We start from the raw sequence: 9,345 nt of genomic DNA, 5'->3' as shown, positions 1-9,345 counted from the left end.
ATTTGGAGATATGGCCTTGTTGGAATAGGTGTGACCTGGTTTGGAGTAGGTGTGTCACTGTGGGTGTGGGCATAAGATCCTCACCCTAGTTGCCTGGAAGTCAGTCTTCTAGCAGCAGTTGGATGAAGACGTAAAACTCTCAACTCTGCTGGCACCATGCCTGCCTGGATACTGCCACGCTCCTGCCTTTATGATAATGGACTAAACCTCTGTACCTGTAAGCCAGCCCCAATGAAATGTTTTGTTTTTTTGTTTTTTTTTTTTTTTTTTTTTTATAAGACTTGCCTTGGTCATGGTATCTGTTCACAGCAGTAGAACCCTAAGACACCTACCATCACTGTGTGAGGAAGGTCAATATGTGATTTAAGCTGAAGGAGTGTTTCTTTTATGAACTTGAGTGCCCTTGTATTTGGACCATAGATGTTTAGAATTGCATTCTCTTCTTGGTGATTTTTTTCCTCTGAGTATACAGCCTCTCTCTCTCTCTCTCTCTCTCTCTCTCTCTCTCTCTCTCTCTCCAGATTAATTTAGTTTGAACTCTGTTTTGTGAGATATTAAAGTGGCTACACTGGCTTGTTTCTTGGGTCCATTTGCTTGGAATACCTTTTCCACTCTTTTACCTGGAGGTGATGTATATCCTTGATATTATGGTGTATTTTTTGGATAAAGCAGGAAGATGGATCTTGTTTATATTTTTATCTAATCTTTAAGTTAGTCTCTGTCTTTTTATTGGGGAATTGAGGGTTTTTTTTTAAGTATATCTATGTTTGTGTGATGTATTTTTCCGTTTCAGAGTATATTGTATAGGTTAATTCTTTAAGTGGGATTATTTAATAGCTATAAATCAAACCTAATCAATAAATCAGAAGATTGTTTGTGCAGACAGCAAATGCTATTAGTGCTAAGAAAATTTTTGCATTATTTTTTGCAAGCAGGAGAAAACCCTGCTGGTCAAAACAATGTCAGAGACTCAGTCCCTGTGTGCTCAGCCTCCTCCCCTTGCAGCAGTGTGGTGAATAGTTTAAGTGTGTGTGTGTGTGTGTGTGTGTGTGTGTGTGTGTAATGTCAGAGACTCAATCCCTGTGTGCTCAGCCTCCTCCCCTTGCAGCTGTGTAGTGAATAGTTTAAGTGTGTGTGTGTGTGTGTGTGTGTGTGTGTGTAATGTCAGAGACTCAGTCCCTGTGTGCTCAGCCTCCTCCCCTTGTGTGTGTGTGTGTGTGTGTGTGTGTGTGTGTGTGTGTGTAATGTCAGAGACTCAATCCCTGTGTGCTCAGCCTCCTTCCCTTGCAGGCTGAAGACAGAATTATAGGTACTCATGAGCCATCCAACATGGGTGCTGGGAATGAACTTATGTCCTCCACAAGAGCAGTACACTCTCTTAACTGCTGAGCCATCTCTCCAGCCCCCAACATTTGTTTTCCTCGTAACAGCCATTCTGACTGCCTGAGATGGAATCTCAATGGAATTTAGATTTATGTTTCTCTGATGGGCAACGCTATTTCATACCTTTATTGACTTTTCCTGCTCCATCCTTTGAGAACTCTGTTGATTTCATTAGCACAGTTGTTGACTGATGGCTTGCCTTTCGGTAACACCTGGCATGTCCACTTCTGATCCCCATGTTCATAAGCTCCACCACCTCCATTTGACCTAACTCTCCTCTCTTTCCATCCATGCCCCTGTGCCTCTGCCTCTTCCTCTTCCTCAACCCTTCAACATCCCTCTGGGACCCATTTTCCCCACTTCCTATTACCCCTGTCTGACTCTCACTGCCATTTAAACTTGACTTTAAAATGTTGTCTCTGGTCCATACTTCTAAAATTCAGCTTCACAATTCCCTGTTCTTAGCCTCCTGGCTGCCTGGATTACAGGCACACATGTGTCTATGTGCAGAAGTTTGGAAAACTTCTGGTAGTTGTGTTCATAGAAGACATAGGCGTCTTCTGTTTCACCATTCCTACCAAAGAAGAAACTGCTTTTAATAAGTTCACCAATTTATTATTTAACTGGTTCCCTCGTATTTCTAAAGATACTTAGTTTATTTATCTATCTATTTACTCTTAATTTATAGTTGTCTAGTGAGTTTCAGCTGTAAGAAATGAGGATTTAGCTTTGTTGGGTACCACACACCCACACAAATCTTCTAATCAGCAGTAAAATATGCTGCTCTTTTTAGTTAAATCAACCTTTATATTTATATTTTATAGGTCTGTAAATATTATGCAAATATGAGCCTCATTTGTATGCTGACATTGTTCTCATTTATTTTGATTTTTATGGGTGTTTAATAATTGCATCCATTTTTCACCTTGTTTTTTTAATATATATATCTATCACAAATTTATCTCTGTGTCTTCAAAAATAACACCAATGTTTCTCTGCTATCTGAAAACACATTAGCTATTCAGTGAAATTTATTTGGGGGTAATTTCCCTACTAAAGCTCTCTTCCTATTCACGTTCTAATTGGGACTATATATTTTTAGACTCCAAAATATATAAATAATACTTAGAAAATAATAACATGAACAGAAAATCAGGCAGATACATGAATAGGCTATTTATAAAAGCAGATGCCTATGGCCAATAAATATATAACAAGATTTTCCCCTCCATTGGGGAGTGGCAAAATTGAAAACTTTAATGATATTATGCTCATTAAAACTTAAACTGGTCAATCTTTTAGATGAGAGCCTTGGGATCTAATAAGGGAGCAGTTATGTGTAATCTATGCCTTAAACTTCTTCATGATTCTGAGCAGACAACTAAACATGGGCATTTTGCTGTACTGTCTTTAGTAGCTCCAGCTGGATCTAATCCATCCACAATAAAAAAGCAAATAGAGGAGTATTCTAGCAGTGCCATATAATATTTGATCGAAGTTATCAAAACCTGTGTTGTTAGTTTGAATCTAAACTAAGAAATGTGTAGTGAGGACAAAATGCCAATTTCAGTAAGGTGATTATTCCTAAGAGACAGTGCTGGAAGCTGAAACAATGGTGCATCTTAGGGGACTTTTCATGGGTCCATTTCTTCTCTGAGTAAGGAATTGCCAGGCTGGAAGTGGGTAGTTATGGTATATAGCCAAGGCTTGTGAAAAGTGAAAGTATTATTTCTCACAGACAGACAGACTGACTCCTTATGAAGGGGCAGGATCCAGGATGTAACCCGTCCACACTCTCGGAGACCCTGAGATTTTTCTCTATCAGGTGGGGTGTGGGGCAGGGTTGGACTCCCTTTCTCTCTCTGACACACCAGGGCAGGATCCATACTGCCTATTGGTCTGCCTATTTGTCTTTTACTTATGAAAGCAAGAACCTGATTAGATGCTGTAAGGGTGAGAACTGTCAGATCCTTCCTGGAAAAGTCTATCCATGGGCCTCCAAAAAGGCTAGCTTTGGGCAAGAACCAGGAAATGAGCCATTTTGGACGTAAGCAGAAATAATTTAAAACCCCTGCTGGCTTTGCTCTCCATCTCATTCTGCTTAATTAGAACTAAATAGTCCCCTTCATAGTAAAAACGGAGAGAGTTTTACACTGTGCATGCTTTTCTTTGCGAACTGGCAGAGTGTGTTGCAGGATGTGTGAACCTGTTTCTAGTTAGGGTGTGCCTCAACCCTTAGCACACCCTTCTCCTCCCTCTGGCTGGAATACAGACATGCCCTTAATCCCAAAGAGTGAAGGTAAAATTAGTTTGTAGAAGGAAGTGTCTATGCTTGAAAGTGATGTCTAACTGAGTGGCAGACAAAGTGATGAATCAGAGAAAGATTTGACAGAATAGGATACGCCCAGCTCTCATGAGAGAGAGGAAAGAGATGCTACTTAGGAAGAGACAGACAGTAGAGGAGGAAGAGAATACAGAAGAGGAATGCAGTAGAGCTCATGAGAGCGGTGTGCAGTAGGAGAGTGGAGCAGCACAGAGGGAGAAGGAGGGAGTGTCACTCGGAGAGTTTCAACGGAGACAGATAGAAGAGAGAACAAGCTAGACACAGGTGAAGACAGAACAAGCAAGCGACGGAGCCAGAAGACTAGAAAAGATTGCCAGGGTTAGATTGAGGCCAAGCAGAGCAATTCAGAGGCCGAGAGAAAAGCCAGACTGAATCCGTCAGCTGGGAGAGGAGTCTGAACCAGAACGGCTGAGTTGAACTAGCCAGAGAGAAGTCAGAAAGAACTAGGAAGGGTTTACCCAACAGTAAATCTCAGAGGTTGGAAACATTCTAGGCCTAGATAAAAATTATGCAGAGGCTAGAAGCTTCCAGGAGTAGGCCTAGGTTAGCAAATGAAAGAAGAAAGGCTCAGAGGCAACAATTACAGGAGAATAAAAATTACTTTTACAATGGTGTATGTGTTAGATTATTCCTTTTTATATTAAATATTCCATTATTCAAGGAGAAGCCCATCATAGCTTTCTCATTACTGTGATGAGAAAATGCCCGGTTTAAGGGGTGATACTCATTTTGGCTCACAATTTCATAGGATTTCAGTGCATCGGCCCCTGTGACTGGGTCCTGCCAGCCAGCCCCACATAATCAAGGCTCCACAATGCCACTACAGGAGACTAAGCATTCGGAACACCAGCTTTGGGAAGTCATTGCAAATTCAAACCTTACCAAAGAAGAGCCAAGTTAAAATACTGCAGGAAAGCATTACATGTGCGGATTTAGTGTAAACAGAAGGTAGTTGACAGCATCGTTGGTAAGATCCCCTTTGGGTGAGTCCCCAGAAACTTCCTCCAAACATTACGTGATTTGGAGATGAGAAAGATGAAGGCTACCTACTTTATTTTATTTTATTTTATTTTCCTTCTGGCTAAACTCCTCTTGAGAGGAGAAGGCTGCCTTTCTATGGTAATTGGGAGAAGGCTGCCTTTCTATGGTAATTGGGGAATATGCTTCCAAAATCAGTCTGCATATTGTCACAGGAGTCTGCCTCATTAATTGAGAAAATGCATTGGCCAATGATGGCTGGGAACAGACCTCTGAGTTCAGTCTTGATGCTCCTCCCTGTGCCTCAGCTCAGGATGAGCACCTCTTCCTCTCCACTCTGGGTTGCCAAGAGACTCTCTTGAATGACAAAAGAAACAAAAGAGATGTACAGTAAATAACATCACACCAGGGCACAAAAGTGCTTTCTGCTACATCTCCCTTTTAAGGGACTTCCAGGGGCTGGGACGTGGCACAGAGGGCAAAACCCTTGCTACACAGGCATAGGGACCTGAGTTCAGATGTGAGCTTCCATGCAAAAAGCTGGCATGGTGTCACATGCCTGTAACCTTAGCCAGGAGTGGGGACAGGCAGATAATATGAGGTCCCTGGAATGAGATGGCCATCTCTGACTTCCATTAGAGACTCTTCCTCAAACACTAATGGGGACTTGATTAAGGAAAATATCTCAATGCTGGCATCTGACTTCCAAACATGCCCACAGGGGCAAGCACACCTGCTCACCCAAAGAAATGGGCCAATGGATGAATTTTAATGAATGAATGAGGAATTCCTCGGAGTTCTGTTATGAAAGCAACAGTTTTAAAATTAGAGTTATTACTCACTTCCTGCTTTTCTGACCTATTTTCTGGGGCTTATGCATGTCTTTACACAGATCAGTTTCTTGAAGTAGAGTCTTTGGTTTACTGTGCTCACAGAAGCACAGGAGATCTAAATTGAGAAATCCCTACTACTAAGCCCTCTCTTTTCCAATGGGTTGGAGTTCCTAAAGCTAGTTACATGCTATCTGCTTACTAAATGTTAGACCACACATATTGTTACCGGATCTTGAAATCCTGGGGAAGAGATCCTGAGGCACAATTACTGTTGGTTGTGGACAGTGTAGATGTTGAAAAGCATGGGGAAAAAATGACAACATGATTGGTCTTGTCACTTGCATCAGCCAATGGGACATCAGGAAGCACAATTCCATGAAAGCTATAACGGGACTTGTCATTTCTTGGAAGGGGAATCCCTGTATACCAGCTATCCCCTAACCTGGGCTTCCAGAGGGACATCTTTCAAGATCCATAATCAAGCCATATCAAACATAAGGGGAGAATATTTCTCTGATGGAATGAAAGGCTGAGCACAGAGCTGTCCTAAAGGACAAGCTAATTTTCATAAAGTTCATGGGTAATGACTGTGTGTGTGTGTGTGTGTGTGTGTGTGTGTGTGTGTGTGCAGACATGCTTGTGCTGTAGCATGTATGTGAAGGTCAGAGGACAATTTCTTGGGACCTAGTCCTCTGTGGGTCTGCATTCCTGCCTTGCCACTGGGATACCAGAGTGTAGCAGGCCGGCGCTCAGAGAAGGCAGAGCGCAGTCAGTGCAATGTAGGAATACATGCCTGCATAGCCACCGGGATGTCAGAATGTGGCAGGTTGACTGCTCAGGGACAGGATGCAATCCAAGGATCCCTAGCCCAGCCAGAATGACAGTTCTGCGGAGCTCTGGCCTGGCCTGGATGGCCTAAATGTTGCGGATCTTGTAGGGAAAGCCAAGGAGTAAGTAAGTGGTTACAGACAGCTAGGAGCCATTGCAGGAGCCACTAGGTAAGTGGGGGTATGTGTCTGCAATCAAAGCCAGAGAAAACTCTTCCCTAGTGTGTTACAGGTCGATAAGACAGTCACCCTCAGACAATTCTTAGTGAAATAACTCGTGCACTTTATTCCTTGTGGACATCAACCTTATAAGTACTTTGGAGGTAGGGCGGGATCCAGAGGTAGATGCTTCTCATTGGCTCAGTCTGAGATGTTAGGGATGCTTTATTTGCATGGGGAAGGACTTCAAGTGTTGCCCTTACATGGCTGATTGTGATGGTCCTCCTAGTGGGGTGTCATGTTCACGTGTTCCAGGACAGGTAGAGTCTGGCAGGGAGCTGATTCTAATGTCTACCATTCTCAGTTATGAGATTTATCAGGGTTTTGAACCTGTAGCAACTTTACCAGGTCTTCTGTCTTATGGCACAGTCCACCTGTCCCACAGTCCTGCCTGCCCCACAGTCTTCCCCTTCCATCTTGTTGAATCAGAGCCTTTCCTGCTATTTCAGCTGCCAAGATTCCCACTTTTGGGTAGCTGGCCTCACAGATTGCAGGGTGACTCTCCCATGTTGACATAGGAGTATTGGGATTACAGATGTGAACCACTGTGTCTGACTTTTTAACATGAGCTCCATGGATAAACAGGTTGGCAGGCTTCGGCAACAAATGTGCTCACTTGCTATGTAGCCCCTGTATTAGGGTTACTTCTGTATTTTTCAGGATTTCTATTGCTGTAAGAAAACACCAGAGGCAAGGCATCTTAGAGAAGAAAGGATTTATTTTGGCCTTGAAATTCCAGAGAGTTGCTAATGCATGATGGGGAAACAGAGGTAGCTGGCAGCAGGCAACTGGAACAGCAGCTCACATCTTTAGCCTCAACCAGGAGCTGAAGAAGAGCATCATGGTGACAGTATCCCAGGGAGCAAAGCAGCTCACCTCATAGTGACCTGAACATGGAAAAGGGGAAAAGAAAAAACAGCACAAGCAAGGAGTACGGGGAACGCCAACTTCCGTGTCATAGCTCCATCTTCCTGTAATCCACTGAAGTATGAATTTATCATACTTGGTCCACACCTTGACCAGTTACCTCTCAATAGTGCTAAGGATTGGAGATCAGGACCTCTGTACACCCTCTGTGAGGGGATGTTAATATGCAGCGGGAAGGGGGTTGCTTCCTAAACTTGCCTTTCAACACTTACTGTTACTTAAGTAATACTTATTGTTACTTTGTAATACACCTTCATTCCTAGACCCTTCCAAATAACTAACCTATGGCTACATTTCCCAGACACTCAATCCTTGCTTCTTTCTGTATTTTTGTTGTGGTTGGTTGGTTGGTTGGTTGGTTGGTTGGTTAGTTGGTTGGTTGGTTGGTTTTCAAGACTGGATGTCACTATGTAGCTCTGCCTGTTCTGGAACTGATTACGTAGACCAGGCTAGACTCAATCTCACAGAGATCCACCAGCCTCTGCGTGTCAGGTGCTATGATTAAAGGCATGAGACAGTATACCCGGCAATCTAATGTTTCTAGAGAGGAGTTTCAATATTTACTAAAGAATCATTGTAGATTTCCAAGTAGGATCATATTAAGCATATCCAGCAACATTTAGGAACAACAGGCATATAGAAACTAACACTAATATAGAAGGTGCAAGAACATAATGCTCTCTCTGCCTTCTGACATTTGTTATACATTTTAAAGGGTTCACACTTTTTTCACAGGAATGTAACAAGTGTTACTATTTCCTATGTTATACCTGTTGAAGACTTGAAGAGAATTTTTTTCTTTGTTACACCTTTTACCAGGCTATTTGGGGAAACTTTTCATGTATTTTAGACAGTTCTACATCCTCTTGAATCTTTTTTTTCTACCCGCATTGACTAGATTTTACATCTATTGAATATTATAATTCAGAAGAGTGGCATTTTTACTCATCTCTCTAGTTATTATGATTCTCATTTTGGCTTCCCTGCTGTTTTCCCATGAGTACCTGGGCACATGAAAGATATTGATTTTTATTTCCCACCTTTCCTTTGATTGTGGTTTTAGTAGAATCATCTCTAGCCCCTCATCATGAAGTATAACACTGCCTGCTGACTTGTCAATATCTTTAGAAGGTTAATCAATTCCCTTCTTTTCTCAGTTTATTAATTATTTAATGTGTTATTGGCATTGCATTTAAGCCACTGTCTTTACTATTAGCTCCTAGGACAAGTGAGTTCTGAAAAATGTATCTATTGTTATTGTACACTGTTATTAGGTTTTTAAAATGAGTTTAGTAAAAGTGTTATAAAGAACTTACAAATAAAAAGCATCCCAGAGAAAAACTAACCAGACTCAAAGCCTGCCTATCTTAGTAAGCTTCTGTCTGTCAGAACAGGTATTCAGTAGCTGGGAGCGTCACGATGGAGCTATACTTTCACTAGCAAATATATTTTTATGCATTTACTCACCACTGAAAAATTCAAGACAGTTAAAACTAGAGAAACAAATTAGCTCTAGCTTGTGTCCATTCCATGCACCAGCTGTTATTAATTTATCCAAGAGCACTATATTTGTGTATTTCTGAGTTGTAGGGATAACTGGCATGCTGTTAATATTCAGCCAAGCATGTGGTACACACCTTTCATCTCAGCACACGGGGAGGCAGAGGCAGGTGAATATCTGTGAGTTCGAGGTAGACCTGATCTATATAAAGAGTTCCAGGTCAGCCAGGGATACATGGTAAGACCATGTCTCAAAAAAAGAAGAAGAAGAAGAAGAAGAAGAAGAAGAAGAAGAAGAAGAAGAAGAAGAAGAAGAAGAAGAAGAAGAAGAAGA

Source organism: Mus pahari, chromosome 10 (assembly GCF_900095145.1).
Source record: "Mus pahari chromosome 10, PAHARI_EIJ_v1.1, whole genome shotgun sequence".
Classification (NCBI taxonomy): domain Eukaryota; kingdom Metazoa; phylum Chordata; class Mammalia; order Rodentia; family Muridae; genus Mus; species Mus pahari.
The sequence above is the reverse complement of the archived record's forward strand: the minus strand, read 5'-3'. Positions refer to the sequence as shown.